We start from the raw sequence: 17,259 nt of genomic DNA on the forward strand, positions 1-17,259 counted from the left end.
GGCCAAAGCCTTTGACACTATTCCCCACTCTGGCATAATAGATAAACTCTCTCAACTAGGCATCAATCCATATGTTATCAGATGGGTAGAAAACTGGCTCACTGATAGAACCCATTTAATCCAAATCGGAGAAGCCACCTCATGCAGTAGACCAGTAACAAGCGGTGTACCCCAGGGATCGGTCTTGGGGCCTCTGTTACTCAGGATATACTTCTCGGAGGTGCAGGCCAAAAACAGTGGGCTATGGTTGACCAAGTTTGCAGATGACTGCAAGCTGGGCACGATCATCAATTCCTTACTGATGTGGATGTCCTCCAAGAGGGTCTCACCTAAACAAATGACTGGTGCCAGAAACATGGCCTCAAGCTGAATGCCAAAAAATGCATTTCATCCCCTTTGGGGAGAGTTATGTCCCCACATTATCCCATTAATAACAACGTCCTAAGCACACAATCAGTCGTGAAGGATTTAGGCACCCAGGTTGATGATAACCTGACTTCTGACCACCACGTTGGGAAGTCTGATATGGAAGATATGGGGGGACGAGTTACTAAAAAAAGGAGATAGGCTTTCCCACAGCCATTTGTAATCCTGTAGTTACATGACCCACTTGTCTGACACAATCTCATGAAAAAGAGGAAAATGGAGAACCAAGATCTTGGACAGTAACTAGCAGATTGTAGAAGAGGCTTGCTTTGTTTTCTTAACAAAGAACCAAAGATTTTGTAGATTTTGAGGGGGAGGGAAGCAGTGACCCCCCCCCCCCCCGAGTTAGTTTCCCTCTTTCCTCATACTGACTGAACATCTGGGTAGAAGAACCAAACAAAACCTCCTTATCCAAAGGAGAATGTAATATTTCAGATTTAACATCTGCAATAAACTTCTGATTACATATCCAAAAAGCCTTATAGCAGCAGCACTGGACACAGAATCAGCACAATCGTATCAACTCTTAAAAGAATGTTTAGTTACCCGTGAAAGAGAAGAATCAACAGAAATAAAGGGACCTACACCTTCTGAAGATAAAACAGTGCCAAAAATGTTCCTCAGAATTAACAAAACAAGCCAATATGAATTTCAACACATGAGCTAGCTAGATAAAAGCTGTGGAAGAATAAATTCTATTCCCAAACTTGTCAAAAAGCTTTTTCTTCCTTGTCCGAAGGAAAAAGATTAGCATTTAATACATTTCTGTGGACTAGAAATAGAAATAGCTGCTGGGTCTCATCTGGGATAAGAAAACAAATATTTTTAAGACTGAAAAACCTTGTAAAGTCTGTTGGGCTTTTTAAAGGCTAAAGGTTGACCATCAGGCAATAAGGAAAATAGCCCTCAAAACCAGCAACAAAGGAGGAAAAGACGTTGGCACTGCACCACTCACTTGTAACATGTCATATTATTTCTTCAAAGATGTAGGAAAAGCAACTTGGCTCCATATAAACAAACTATTCTTTCTGGATACAGCATTGGAAAAAAATTCCTCTCTGGATATTGTAAGGAAAAAAATTTCCTCTGAATCAGAATCTGGGATTTAGACGGAAAAAGATGATGCCCTATCTCAATACCTTTCATGTTCATCTGTCAAGGAATCCTCAGAAACTGAGGAACATTACTTATTTTTTTCACAAAATTCCACTCATTCTCTAGAGGCTTTAAAGGGCCTGCAACACACCTTTAGCCATAGAAATAAATTCACCCTTAACAGAAAAACACTCAGACAAATGTTTACTGTCGGTTTCTTTATTCAAGGGATATCCCTATGAGACAGACTCAAGGATGGTACCTTATTCTGGGGAACAGGTCTCTTCACTCAGCTATGCGAGAATGCAGTTCCCACTGAATCTCCCCTGTCCAAAGAAAGTGCATCTTCCATGCACTCTAAGGATATCTGAGCAGCTGCAGAGGAATAGGCTAATCCTCCAGTCCATGTTGGCCAAAAGGACTGATCCAGAGAAAACAGAAAGAGGTCCAAAGAACAGCCAACAGTCACCCACCAGCATCCGAGGCACTTACTAAGCATGCTTCATCAGCAAAGCTCCTCGTTTGCTCTTCTCTCTAGAAGAAAGAAGAATCAGTATAGTAATCCATATGCCAGAGAATGAAGCTGATCTCCACTGAAGACAGAAATTGGCAAGTTGTCCCTGAAGCGTACACTTGCACAAAATGCACTAAAATCCTCCTACAACACCCCAGACACTCAAAATATAACAAAATAGTTACAAATCAGCACACTTTTGCCACAAAACAGTGCTTCAAATACAATTAAACAGCCTCTGCTAAATCTGCCAGGCAAGACATTTCCGATAAAATAGTAAACACACTAAGTACTAACATTCTTAGAGACCCAGTATGTTTTTTTTTTCCCCCAAAAATGAAATGTGTGGAAGGAATTCCCCAAGGGGGACTTATCTGCCCAGTCATGAAAGACAGGAGCAGACAGTCTTGTCATCTAGGAGAACATTCCTCCTTGACTTCAGAGAATCTAAAATAAAAAAAAACACCCTAATACTGAGCGACTTCAACTACCCCGCCATTAACTGGGAAAACTACTTGTGTACCAACATCTTTGCCCAACGGTTCTTGGAATTCATAAATTCCAATGCCCTGGATCAACGAATCCATTGTCCCACCAGGGAGTCCAATATCCTAAACCTGGTCATTACCAACATGGAAAATCGATGCTCCACAGCTATGGTTACCCCCTCACTGGTCAGGTCAGACCATAAGCTAATCACCCTTAACATCCACATCCCACCCCCATCCCCCAGTAAGGAAACCTCCATTAAAAACTTCTCCAAAGCCAACTTTATGCTACTCAAGTCAGAAGTGACAAACTTCATGACACCCATGCAGACAGGAACTGAAAGTTCAACTGCTGAGTCCTACACTAAGGTACTGTACGAGCACATTCACTCATACATGAATTGTGGCATCCCAAAGAGAACCAAGATGCTCTTCTCCAAAGAAATGAAGCCAATCTGGTGGTCCCCTGCCATAAAAAAAAACTTTACAACAAAAGGAAGAAAAGTACAGCTGTGTACACTTACCATAAATGTAGATGTTAGAGTGTATTCACTGTTGCAGTCATTACATTTGGGTAATCTGCCTGCTCAGTCAGTCTGATTAACAAAGTCTTGGGTCCTGCATCGGTTGCTGTCCCTTCTTCCATGATGTCTGGTCGTCAGGGGTATAAAACATGCAGCCGACGCCATTACATCAGTTTTTCTTGCCCCAGATGTCAGGTGCCTCCCTAATGGGGAGCATTAAACATAAAAACACAAAGTTATACCCTCCAACAAAAAAGCAAATACACCAAAAAGGCTTTTAAGCATAGTAAAGGAAAGTACAGGTATAGCCAAAAGAAGTTAGGGGGCAGGAGGGAGGGTAACCAGGACTGCAACAGTGAATACACTCAAACATCTACATTTAAGTGTACACAACTGTACTATGTTCTTAGTGTTTCACTTTTGCAGTCATTACATTTGGGTAGATTCCCAAAGCTATGGTTGGGAGGAGGAGTTTAGATAGCATTAGGGCTAGATATAAGGCACTGCAGGACGGCAGTGGCAAAGCCAGCTCTGGATTTAGAGGAAATTGGCAAATGATAATGCTTGGTGGAAGTATGTACAGAACTCCAGGTAGCAGCTTTTAGGATGTCCCTGGTAGGAACGCCTCTGAGAAAGGTTGCAGAAGTAGAAGCAGCCCTGGTGGAGTGAGGTTGCAGAAGTAGAAGCAGCCCTGGTGGAGTGAGGTCTGATCCCATGGGGGATAGGTTTTCCATGGTGCTTATAGCAGAAATGAATGCAATGGCTTATCCATTTAGAAATGGTTTGTTTTGAAATAGCCTTCCCCTCTGCCCCTGAAGCAAATGCTACCAGCAGTTCAGATTTTCTTTGAGGTTTAGTCCTGTCCAAGTAGAATCTAAGTTGTCGCTGCACATCCAAGGAATGCAGAATCCATTCCCCTTTGTTCTGTGGATGAGGAAAGAAGGCTGACAAATGAATGGACTGATTAAGAGCCACACTGGATACCACCTTGGGCATGAAAGATGGATTGGTTCTGAGTGATACCCTGTCCGCATGAAAGATGATGAAAGGCTCCACTGCCATAAGGGCCTGTAATTCAGATACCCTTCTAGCTGAAGTGATTGCTAAAAGGAAAGCTGTTTTCCAAGAAAGAAATTTTAAGTCTGCAGTAGCAGCTGGCTCGAAAGGAGGTAGAGTAAGACTCTCCAATACAAAGTTAAGGTCCCAGGCTGGGGTTGGAGCTCTCCTGTGTGGTCTCAAATTTTTGGCCCCTCCGAGGTACTACTTGAGCAGTGGATGAGAGAAGAAGGGAGGTTCTGTGTTATAATGAGCTGAAATGGCTGAGGCATCTCCGTTAAGTATTGTAAAATCTGAGGTAAATTGGGCACTGCTGTGCTCATCCCTTGAGACTGGTTCCAGGCACAGAATCTTTTCCATTTTTCAGCATAAGATTTTCTAGTACTAGGCCTCCTTGCCTCTACGATGACATCCATCACAGGTTTGCTGAGGGATGGTAAGGCAGAGTTAAAGTAATTAGCCAGGCTTCAAGGTTCAGTGTTGGAAGCCGAGGGTGCAGAAGCTGGTTCGCCTGCTGAGACAGCAGGGAAAGAGTCTGAACCAGGTGTCATGGAGATAACCGTGACAGTGCGCAGGAGAGGGTACCAGTGTTGGCGCGGCCAGTCTGGAGCAATCAAAATCATCCTTGGTTTGTCCTGTTTGACGTTTAGTAGTACTTTGGAGAGCAGAGGCAGCGGGGTGAAGGCATAGACTGATAGGTTTTTTCCAGCTGAAAGACAAAGCATCCACTTTCCAGGCTTGTTTGAGGGGAGTCCTTGTGCAATATCTGTCCAATTGGTAGTTCTGGGGAGAGGCAAACAGGTCTATATCTGGGCTCCCCCATTCGCTTGTCAATATGTTGAAAATCCTTGGTTCATGTTTCCACTCATGTAGGTCCATGAGGTTTCTGCTTAGTCCTTCTGCCAGTGTATTTAGCTTTCCTGGCAGGAATTGAGCTTGTAGATGCACTTGGTAGCTCCAGGCTGTGTTCCACAATACCATGGCTAGGCTACAGAGGGGGTAAGAATGTGTACCCCCCTGCTTGTTTATGTACACATAACTGTGGTGTTGTCTTTACAATTAGTTGTCCTGGAAGAATGTAGTCCCTGAAGGCTGTCAGAACATTCTGTACAGCTAACATTTCTTTTTGATTGATATGCAGGTGCATTTGACTTTGGTTCCATTTGCCCTGAATGCACTTCCCTGCCAGGTGAGCCCCCCATGCATAGTCTGATGCATCTGTTAGGGTTTGAGCGGCAGGGGGTGGTGTGAAAGGTAGTCCCTTGTTTTGGTGTCAGGCCTCTGCCCACCAAAGGAACTCTAGGCGTAGGCAATGTATGATAGGAATCATTGTTTCTAGGCTGTGAGAATGTTGACTCCATAGGCTTTTTAGATACCACTGTAGTTTCCTCATATGCAGTCATGACTATGTAATTAGAAAAATGCAGGAGGCCATGAACCCCAAGGCTTGCAGTATTTGTATTGCAGATAGCAGGGTTTTTGTGGCCACTTGTTTGAAGTAGGTTGTCAAATAAATTTGCTTTTCTGGCATGAGGGAAGCCATCTGGGAAGTTGTATTAAAGCTTGCTCCCAGACAAGTTAGAACCCTTTTTACAAACGCCAGATTATTCAAAAGTATGTCCTGGCTTTCTGCCTAAATTAGGCAATCGTCCAGGTATGGGTATATTTGAATACTTCTTTGCCTGCAAAATGCAATAACTGGAGCTTGGCACTTTGTGAATACCCTGGGTGCAGTAGATAAGCCAAAGAGCAGTGCAGAGAACTGATAGTGCGTGTAGCCTGCTTTGAAGCATAGGCATCTTCTGCAAGATTCCCTGAATGGAATGTGCAGGTATGCTTCTTTTAAGTCTAGTGTTGCCAACCAGGCGCCTTTGCCAAGCATAGGAAGCAATTGGTGAAGAGTCAGCATCTTGAATTTTGGAATCTCCAGAAAGGTGTTTAGAGTAGACAGGTCCAGGATTTGATGCCATGATTTGTCTTTTCTGGGTACCAGGAAAAGTCTGGAGTAGAAACCTTGCCCCTTTTCCTCTTCTGGTACCATGTTGAATAGCCCCCATGCTTAAGAGAGAAAGTACTTGTTTTTGAGCCTCTGCCCACTGATTTGGGGGTAGGTCTGGCCACCCACTTGGCATTGGCAACGTGTGGAAGTGAAATCTGTATCCCTGGGACACTATATTTAAAACCCATTTGTCCTGGGTAATGGGTTCCGAGCTCTTTGCATGAAGAGCAATCCCCCCCCCCCCCCCCCACAGGGGCAGTCAAAAGATAAATGCTTGGAAATTTTAAAAGGATGTCATCGAGACAGTTTACCATGGGGGGGGGGGGTGTCTTGTTATTCCCAGACTTGGAAGTGGAGGCCCCCCCACTGCTTAGTTCTGCGAGTCCCCTGGGACTGAAACATGGGGTATTTGCTGTGTCTGGGTTTGGCTTGAGAAGACCTGGAAGGGGCTGGAAAGGACCAATTCTTAGAAGGCCAGTGCCTACTAAATCTAGGAGGCTGAACTTGTAAAAAATCTTTAACAGTTTGCATAGATTTAGCTTTATCTTCCATCTTTTTAAGAACTTCTTCAGCCTTGTTGCCAAACAGGCGGTCCTGATTTAAAGGAGCATCCAACAATTTAGCTTTAACATGATCGGGCAAAGATTGCTCCTTAAGCCAAGCATGCCTTCTAAGTACAGACCCAGTAAGAGCAGCCCTACAATAGTCCACTAAAGAATCAAAACCACATTGCAAAGTACGTTTTCCAACTTGTTCAGCAGACTGCATTAAATCCTGTAAGTCTTTATTTTCCACACAGTCAGGAATCAACATCATCATTTTCTGTGTAAGCAGTCCAATAACATGTTGCTGATATTTTAACACATGAAATTAGAAGTTATGTACTTACCATAACGTTCCATCTGAGTAGGTAAACTTAATTTGTCAGCACCCTATGGGTTATCGGATCCGAGCCGGCAGCTTCCAACAGCCAAGATCTGAGCTCCAAGCTCCTCCCCCTTGCCCATAATCCCCCTGCTATCCCTTCATGACCTCAGATCGAGTTTGCCTATCCATAGACCATACGATACCAAGAACCATCCCCCTACTCTAACCTGGAAGAATCTGCCATGACAGCAGGAGTCTTTTGAACATCCATATAGGCTAGGGGGACGGTTGCTGACAAATGAAGTTTACTTACTCAGATGGAATGTTATGGTAAGTACATAACTTCTAAATCTGAAGTAGTTAACTTCATTTGTCCATCAACCTATGGGGCAGAGTCCCCAGCTACCTGATTCTTGGGAGGTCCTCATGGAAGGATGTTCCGGAGCACTGCAGAGCCAAAGGAAACTCTCCCCCTGGAGACAATATCCAATTTGTAATGACTTATAAATGTATGAGATGAAGCCCAAGTGGCTGCTGAACAAATGTCATCCAACGACACCCTAGATCGAAAGGCCGCAGAGGTAGAGATTGATCGAGTAGAATGGGCATGGACTCCTTGAGGTGCAGGCCAGCCCGAACTCTCATATGCCAAAAAAATACATTGGGAAATCCATCTGGACAATGTGACTTTTGAGACAGGTTTTCCCAAGGAGGGCTTAGCAAACAATACAAAAAGTTGGTCAGATTTCCTGTGGTCAGCTGTTCTGTGTAAATAGAATCTTAGCTGCCTATGTACGTCTAGCGAGTGCAACTTGCAACTTGTATTCACCTTTGTTTTGGTAATTTGGAAGAAGACTGGCAAATTAATTGACTGGTTGATATTAGACTTCGATGCAATTTTGGGCAGGAAAGAAGGATTGGTCCTGAGTGAGAGACTATCTTTGTGGAAAACCAAATATGGTGGCTTGGCGCAAAGGGCTTGAAGCTCCGAGACCCTTCTGGCCGAAGTAATGGCAACAAGAAAAGCTGTCTTCCAAGATAAGTATTTCAGATCCACCGAAGTTGCAGGCTCAAAGGGAGGAGCTGTTAGAGACTGAAGTACAAGAGTTAAATCCCAAGGAGGACTGCATCTTTTACCGGAGGTCTTAGTAAGAAGGTGCCTTTTAGGAAGGTCGTACATAACTTGGATGATGTCAGAGGGCCGAGATCATTGCCAACATGATAATGAGAGATTGCGGCCAACTGGACTTTGACCGTAGAAGAGCTAGCACCTTGGTCGAATAACCCTGACAGAAAATCTAGTACTGCTGGCAACGGAGCTGTAAAGGGATCTAAGTTCCGGTGCTCTGCCCAAATAGAAAAATGCTTCCATTTGCTATTATAGATTCTTCTAGTAGATGGCTTGTGAGCGGCTACTAGAACAGCCTTGACAGGGGACGAGATACCGGAAGTCCTAGCTATCACTGGAACTGGATCTACCAAGCTGTGAGCTTTCCAGGTTCAGGGTTGACAGGCCTGACGGATGAGATATCAGATCCGGGATGGGATCTAGAATCCATGGGGGATTCACTAGATGAGACCATAGATAAGGGAACCAAGCTTGACGAGGCCAGAATGGGGCAATGAGGATAATTCTGCTCCCCAACCGTCTGGCTTTCCGTAAAAACTTTAGCATCAGGGGCAGAGGGGGGTAAGCATACAGTAGACCGGGTGGCCAAGCATGCACCAGAGCATCTCTGGGGGATTCCTCGGGTGGGGGAATAAGAGCAAAGTAGTCGCTGCACTTTGCGTTTGAAGGAGAGGCGAAAAGATCGCAACGAGGTTGACCCCATTTGGAGAAGATTTGCTTTGCTACTTTTGGATTCAGAGACCACTCATACGGTGACAGGATGGATCGACTCAGTCTGTCTGCTAAAATGTTGGACCGTCCCGGAATATGCGTCGCTATGAGAAAGCGGTTGGTGGACGTAGCCCATTCCCACCCTCTCATGGCCTCCCGACAAAGTGGATAGGACCTGGTTTCCCCTTGTTTGTTGATACACCAGACGACCAACATGTTGTCTGTCTGGATCGCAATTGTCCCCAAGGGAAGAAGGCTTTGAAGTGCTTGCAACGCCAAAAGCACCACTCTCATCTCTAGGACATTGATATGCAATAAGGTCTCCGAATGGTTCCACGTGCCTTGGACGGTCCTGCCCAAGCAGTGGCCCCCACCCGAGGTGAGAGGCGTCCGTGGTCACCGTGGCTAGAGGAGGGGGTGCAGAGAAGGGGCACCCCTTCTGGAGGTCCAGGGACTGGAGCCACTACAAGAGGGCTTTCTTGCACACCCTGTTGAGAGGAACGGGAAAGCTCAGGGGATGTAGCAGCAAGGACCACTGGACTTGTAAGGTCCATTGAAGAACTCTCATGTTCAAGCACGCCATGGGTAGTAGGTTGATGGTTGCCATCAAGCCTAGAGCCCTCAGGACCAATTCCGCAGGGGGAGCTGGGGATTGTAGAAGGGCCAGTACATGGAGTTTCAGAGTTCGTAGCCGGTCCGGAGTCAAGAAGGCTAGAAGCTGGTTTGTATTCAATCTGGCTCCAATGAAATCTAGGATTTGAGTCGGAAGAAGGGAAGATTTCCTGATGTTGATCGTGATCCCCAGCCAGGGAGCTAGTCGGAGAAAGTAATTCCTGGACGTGCAAAGTAGATGCCTGGTGGGGGCGGTCAGGAGCCAGTCGTCCAGGTACAGGAAGACCTGAATTCCCTGGAGTCTCAGGTGGGCCGCTACAACAGTTAACACTTTGGTGAACACCCTGGGGGCTGTGGTGAGACCAAAGGGAAGGACCCTGAATTGGTAGTGGCTGGCTCCCAGCCGGAAGCGGAGAAACCTCCAGGATCGTCTGTCCATCAGAATGTGGCAGTATGCGTCCTTGAGGTCTATGGAGCACATCCAGTCGTTCTCCTGCAGAAGGGGGAGAATGGACTGAAGTGTGACCATCCAGAACTTTTCTTTGGCTACTGACAGGTTCAGGAAGGACAGGTCGAGGATTGGTCTCAAGTCCCCCGTCTTTTTTGACACCAAGAAGAACCTGGAGTAGAAGCCTGATCCGGACTGGTCTGGGGGGACGTGCTGGATTGCTCTTTTTTCTAGCAGCCGGAGTACTTCCTCGGCTGCCGCCTCCCTCTGATTGGGTGGGACATCGGGAAGGTTTCGGGAACTGAGAGGGGAATTGAGAAAGGGGATTTTGTAGCCTCTGGATATGATCCGAAGCACCCAGCGATCTGTTGTAATGGACTCCCAAGCTGCCAGGTGCCTCGAGAAATGCCCCCCGACTGCCTCCAGAGTGGAGCAGTCGGGTAACCCCTCAGGGTTGCTGCGTGGGCCGATCAGAGAAAGGATCTCTGGACCCAAAGTTCTTTGGGCCCCCTCTGCCTCTAGGGCGGCGTCCACCCTGTCCTCCCTCTGCCTCTGAAGGACGAGGGGTCTGGAGCGAAACGGGACTGTTGAGACTTCCGGAACCACATCTTCTTCTGTCCCTCTTGGTTCCTGGAGAAGGACCTCTGGGGAGCAGAGAAGCGGACTCCGACAGCAGACAATGTCTTCCCGTCTTTTTCGCTCTGGACCAATGTGTTGCGTATGGTCTTGCCAAAAAGGGCAGAACCATCAAATGGGGCATTAGCGAACGACACCTTAAAGAGTTCTGCAAAATCACAGTGCCGGAGCTACGCCTGTCGCCGTAGGACGCCCGCTCCGCTAGATCTACCGGCTCCTTCCGTGGCATGGGATAGTAACCGTATAGAGGTAGTGGAGATAGATTTGAGAGTGGCCATTTGGGTAGAGTATACTTTCTTGTCCTCCGCCGACATGGACTCTGGGGGCGACCCAGCGTATTCTTTGATAAGATCCCGCTGGAACCGAATCACGTGCGCCATATAATTCAGTGACCTCACAGAGAAGGTGGCTAAAGCAAACACCTGCTTCTCCAGACGGTCCATTGTCAGAGACTCCTTGTTTGGATGATGGACCAAGGAACTCTCCTGGGCCAGTTCCTTTTTGGTGGCGGCCACCACCAATATGGCATCTACCGGGGCTCCCTTGCTCCAACATGACCTGTCCGAAGGGGGCCTAAGAATTTTGTCTGGCCTCTTTGGAATGGCCTCCACAGTGTCCGGTTCCTTCCATTTCCTGGTAGTAATCAGGTCTACCAGGGGATCGGCGGGAGGGGACACCCAAGAGGTAGACGGGCCTGCTTCAAATGCCTCCAGAAAAACAGACTCGTCAGAGGAAGGTTTTGGGGCAGACCACCCCCCCCAATCCGAAGCATCTCCATAATGTCTCCAAAGGAGACGTCTTAGGGGGGTGACCTTGGGGAACCTTCCCCTTCCTCCAAGGCTGTGTCCTCTGTCAAGGACTCAGGGGAATCCATGTGCCTCCTCTTGCACTTGCGTTTGTGAGGGACCTCCTCGGGGGGACTGTCCGAAGAGGCCTCCGCAACCACATCCTGTTCCAGCAAGGGAACTATCTGGGACGTCTGAGCAGGCTGTCCCTGGGGCCGGGTGATGGAAGGCAGACCCGTTAGAGGGAGTGCAGGTTGGAGCCATAGCTGAAGCCGGGGGGGCTGGAATCCCTCGACAAACCCCTCTCTACGACGAACGCCGAAGGAGAGCCACACTCCCTAGGCTCTGAGAGCAGACCCTCCCTCAGATCCGACGTGTGGATCGGAGCCAACGCGGTCGGATCCGAAGGGCCAGTATGCTCCGACCAAGACGGAGCCGAAGCCATACTGACAACTCCGGATCCGAAGCTCAGCTCAGACAGCTTGGATCCGAAGAAAATGGACCTGACAGACTCGAAGGTGCTATCGGCGCAGACAGTCCCCCGGCTCCGACGCTACCCGGCTCAGAGAGCTCCGAACCCTGGTAGCGGGTCAGAGAAGGAGCAATCAGGGTGAAAAAGGGGGTCTAGCTCCCCCCCGGAGGAGGGGGGGCAGGAGCACTCCCATCTGCAGCTGGGCCTGGAGAAACCTACGCATCATCCGGTCCAAGTCTGCGCCGGGACATACTGCGGGTAGACCTTGATAAGGCCACCGAGGTGGACCGGGAGAGGGGTGGGGGTTGGCTACCCCTGATTAGAGTGATTAGATCCTTCAACCATTTTATCATTTACTTTTTAGGCATAGAAGCCTGAGCATGTGGCCTGGGCATCGTTTTTTTTATACATGGATCAAGATTTAGGCCTTAGTAATGAAGGAGGCATTGATTTAATATGCAAGTCCGTAGGCCTGAATACACCCTCAGCAGCCAGTGCCTGCACAGCGGTTCCGGACCCATCCAAGGTAGAGACATCTGGGGTTCCATAGTTGAAGAATCTTGCAGCATACAGGACTCCGAATGGGTCCCAGTAGAGGCCTGTGAATCAGAAGTAGCGGGTTTCATAGGTTGTGAAAGCCCCTCACTGAGTACCGGCGAACTGTCGACTGACTTAGAAGTGTCGGCGGCGGTTCTGGACCTCGGCGGCCTGTCTCTGTCTTTGCATTTTTTCGGAATCCCGGTAGTCAGATGGCTAACCAGCGACATTTCTGGATAATTAAACCAAGAACCAAAATATTTAGAGGCAAAAATATACAGACGACGGAAAGTGCGCTGATTAAATAAAGCACAAAACCAACAGCAAGGTACGTCATGGTCAGGGCCTAGGTAAGGAATACAGTACGAATGAAAATCTTTATGAGATATTTGCTTTCCACAAGTAATGCAATTATTAACTTTTACTGACATCGGAAAGGAGCAAGAAAGTTTCCCCAACAGGGTACTTCGCTTTCAGTTGAAGACTTCGGTTCTGAAACTTGAAAACGAAAATTTCAGGAGTCAGCCGACCTAACTGCTTGTACTTTGGGCACCACACGGCAAGAAAGACTGATGTAATGGCATCGGCTGCATGTTTTATACCCGACGACCTGACGTCATGGAAGAAGGGACAGCAACTGACGCAGTACCCAAGACTTTGTTAATCAGGCCGACTGAGGGCAACCTGAAGGCAGATTACCCAAATTTAATGACTGCAACAGTGAAACACGAAGAACATCTGTTGCAGAAGAGTAAAATCCCAGGATGCAAAAAACTCCCTTACCAGCCTCAGTAAGAAGCTGAGATCCCTCATAAAATCCTCCAAAGCTAGTTATGAAAATAAAACTGCCAAAGATTCCAAAGACAGCATAACATTCTGGATGACTATGGCAATGCTCAGATCTGCTTTGAGCTACAACAGAATGGCATTAAATATACTGATCCCAAGGATATTGCCAATATCCTGGCAGATCGATTCAGTGCCAACTTCACCCCCCTCTCACCCCCTAAATGGCCCATCTCAATACCGGATGATTGCCAAATTCTGGTAAGACCGGCCACACAAGTAAAAAACACACTCTCCACAGCTAATAATACAGCATCCATGGGACCAGATGACATCCCGGGCTGTGTACTACATGAACTAAAAAATGAACTGGCACCTCACCTAAGTGTCATGTTTAATCATCGCCTCACCTCAGGCTTTGTGCCCACTGACTGGTGCACAGCTACAGTTATTCCACTCCACAAGGGGGGAAGCTACCTTGGATACGGGGGGGGAAGCTACCTTGGATACGGGGAACTACCACCCCATCAGTCTGACGAGCCTGATCTGCAAGGCCATGGAATATATTACCATGGAACTTATAAACAAAGACAGTGGCAACCTTCAAACACTGGACCCCACCCAGTTTGGGTTCGTGAAGGGCCGGTCTTGTTTCCTGAACCTGATTGATTCAGTCTCCAGAGCTGTGGACGAGGGTAAGGCCTATCTGGACCTCATCAAGGCATTTGACACCATCTCCCACTCTGGAATCATAGATAAACTTACTAAGCTGGGCATTAATCCCTACGTCACTCGATGGGTTGCCAACTGGCTTACTGACAGAACCCACATTGTAAAAGTAGCGGACTCCAAATCCAGCTCTAGACAAGTGACAAGTGGAGTGCCTCAGGGAGTCCTGGGACCACTCGTTTGGCATCTACTTCTCTGAAGTACAGGCCAATACCAAGAGACTCTGGCTAACAAAGTTCGCAGATGACTGCAAACTGGGAGCCATTACTGAATCTCCAAATGATGTGGATACTCTACAAAAGGGCCTTACAGAAACAGACAGATGCATGGTGCCAGAGCTATGGCTCAAGCTCAATGCCAAGAAATGTATAGTTATCCCCTTTGGGAAAAAAAAATATATACCCATGAATTACTACATAGGTGGCAGTACACTAAACACCACAAGTGTGATAAGAGACTTAAGGACACAGGTGGACAGTGGTCTCACCTTCGATAACCACATCGCCATAACAGTCAGGAAATCCTTCTATATGGCACACCTCATCACTAAGGGCTTTTCATCCAGAAAAAAGGAGGTCATTGTCCCACTGTACTCATCCCTCATTAAACCCATTATAGAATACAATGCCCTGTTTGTTATGTACCTCTAAAGACACCTGCAACAACTGGAAAGGCCGCAGAAATACCTCACTAAAAGAATCACAGGCCTAAAGCAGATGCCCTATGCTGACCGCCTTAAAAAACTCCAGCTATACTCTTGTCACATATCCTCAGAAGCGATCTCTGCTTAACATACACGGCCATGTCAAACCCAGAGATGTTGGACATGTTACACTTAAAGAAATCCCAATCCCTCAGAGCCACACACTCCACGGATCTAAACCTTGTCATCACAATAAACAAAACATGCTGGAGGGATAGGTTCCTGACCCAGAGACTCCCCAGACTCTGGAATAGACTGCCCATACATGTCAAGCAGAGCACCTCTTTGGCCCTCTTCAAAAGGATGGGAGAAAGGAAATTCACCCCAGGGATCACGTCAGTCGCCCTGTTAGCCAGGGGTCCAGGGAAGTAAACAGTGTGGGAAGAAATAGCCAGGGAATTGTTATGGCTAGGCTTGGATAGGCCCTAGGGCCGATAGCCTAGTACCAACCTATGAACCTATAAAATACTATAGGTGTTTTGGCACCCAGCTGCTGTTTTCTCCACACAGGAGCTTGAGACACACCAGCCTGGGCAAATTGGGGGGGGGGGTGCTAGTGAAAGCTTTTGCCAGACTGAACAGCCAATATATCACTGACAGGATATAACCCATATAGCCCAAGGCTACAGCAGTAATATATGAAGAACATTAGTCACACAATCTTGTATGTGCCAGGTTTATTTTGCTAGTAATACAACATGCCTCTACAATACTATCTATATTCCACTCAGTGCTGCTCTAAACAACATTTGCAGCTGATAGAAAAAGAACAATTACAATAACAAATCCAGTTTATGGTTTACATTTTTAGGAACATGTTCTTTTCCTCCTCTTCCACTCTGTGAAAGTATGTGCACAGATCTGCAGAACGAGGTGCAACACAAAATTTAACAGAAACTGAAAAGAACTGATATCTTGACTACCTATGTCATGTTAGCGACAGTGCCTCATTCCTAAGTTATTTTAATTATTTTATAATTTGTTCTGGTTGAAAGGGGAATGAAGAAAGGATCCACTGCAACATATGTTTTCAGCCAGGCCTAATTCTTCTGACAATGCACTTTGATGTTCCATGAAATTATACTGTTTATCTCTCCATGTTGCTATTGAGTAAGAAAATCACTGTGTTAAATCCAAGCTTTTTACCCCAAGTAGCTCTTGAGACAAACACTAGACTAACTGCATATTGGGATATACCCGTGGCTGGCTTTGTTTAATCACTCAGGCTTTGCCCTCGCTATCAAACCACACCATCCGTGGATAAATCCTGACATACCCACATTCAGTCATGGATTACTGCTAAAAGATACAACAGAGAAGAGGTAGCTGTATGTACTCAGAAATGACCGTTTTCCATTCCACTTCTAAACCAGAAAATAAATATATACATTCATCTCTCTCTCTCCATATATATATATATATATATATATATATATATATATACACTACATATATATATATATATATATATATATATATATATATATCACACACACACACACACACACACACACACATATGTACGTGTGGCTTATGAGGGAAAGATCTGTATAATATAATTAAGTTTGCTTTTACTTACTAGTACGTACAGATAATGGTAATCATGCTACTTTTATCATCTTCAGATCTGCTACTGCGTGAACAGCATACATTTTTACATTTTACTGGCATTTTAGAACTGATGGACCTTCTGCTGGAGTTAATTAGCACAAATCCTTTAATGCTTTGGCACATTATACATACTACTAGCAATGCTGATATCAGTAAATGAAACTGCTAAGCAACATGTATTCTGCCTAAGCCTGAACCTTCAGATCAGTATCATTTCAAAGTAAAAGTTCAGAGATACTTGAAAAGAAAGCCTGGTTTATGTAAGGAAATAGGCATATGGCCATATGCAGCTGTTTTAAGGCAGCTACCCTATCAGAGTCAAGAAGAACTAACTGCAAAACGGACTATTTTAGCCTGACAGTATGGGTGGAGCTTCTACTGGATGTTGCACAAAAAAAAACTGGTGTGGCTGTGTGTGCTGAAGGGATCTGTAAGAGTAAATAGGCTACCATTTCCCTAACTACTACGCTTTCAGTTACAATTAACTAAAATCCTACATCTTTATTCCTACACCTCATTAGACCTGTATTACATTTGCATGAAGTCACAATGTACAGCTGTCCTCTCTTTCTCACCAGGCATTGTAGAATTCCTAATTTTAGAACTCACTAATTCACCAAGAACATATCTGCTATGGCCTGTCATCCTTGTTATAGATCTTTCTTTAGGAAGAATGTCCAGACTGTATTTTGCCCTATATATCCTCTAACCAAAAGTAGAAATGTATATAACCTTTAAAGAGGGAGCACATATCTGCTGACCAGATTAACGGTCTTCTAATCTTTCAAGCCAAATAACTGCATCTCACCATGACAGACAAATTCTCCCTTTATAATGTCAATGAAACAGTCTTCTTCATTTTAAGAACAAACGGTCTATTCTGGCATCTGCCAAGGTCGATTGGATACCTTTCTATTGCTACCATTAATTAATGTCTATCCAAAGGAACTATTGCCAAATTAATTATGTTTGCCATTACTTGTTACAGTTTCAATTACTGTATATTTGATTATTCTTCTAAATGTATCACATATCAGGTCATCTTTTATATTGCAACTTTTTTGCCCCCAGACTTGCTGAGGATCTTGTGTCATATGCAAAAAGGCATACCTTTTCCCACCATCTCTACAG

The 17,259-nt window shown here is 45.8% G+C and overlaps 1 protein-coding gene across 6 annotated transcripts in view; it reads right to left on the bottom strand.

Annotated features, from left to right (window-relative positions):
• The window catches only part of LOC122815447 (protein FAM107B-like), a 766,954-nt gene that overhangs the window by 358,765 nt on the left and 390,930 nt on the right, over positions 1–17,259 (bottom strand). The gene's annotated exons all lie outside the window — the stretch shown is intronic.

This window comes from Protopterus annectens, chromosome 11.part0, assembly GCF_019279795.1.
Source record: "Protopterus annectens isolate FY-2018-M chromosome 11.part0, PAN1.0, whole genome shotgun sequence".
In the NCBI taxonomy this organism is placed as follows: domain Eukaryota; kingdom Metazoa; phylum Chordata; order Ceratodontiformes; family Protopteridae; genus Protopterus; species Protopterus annectens.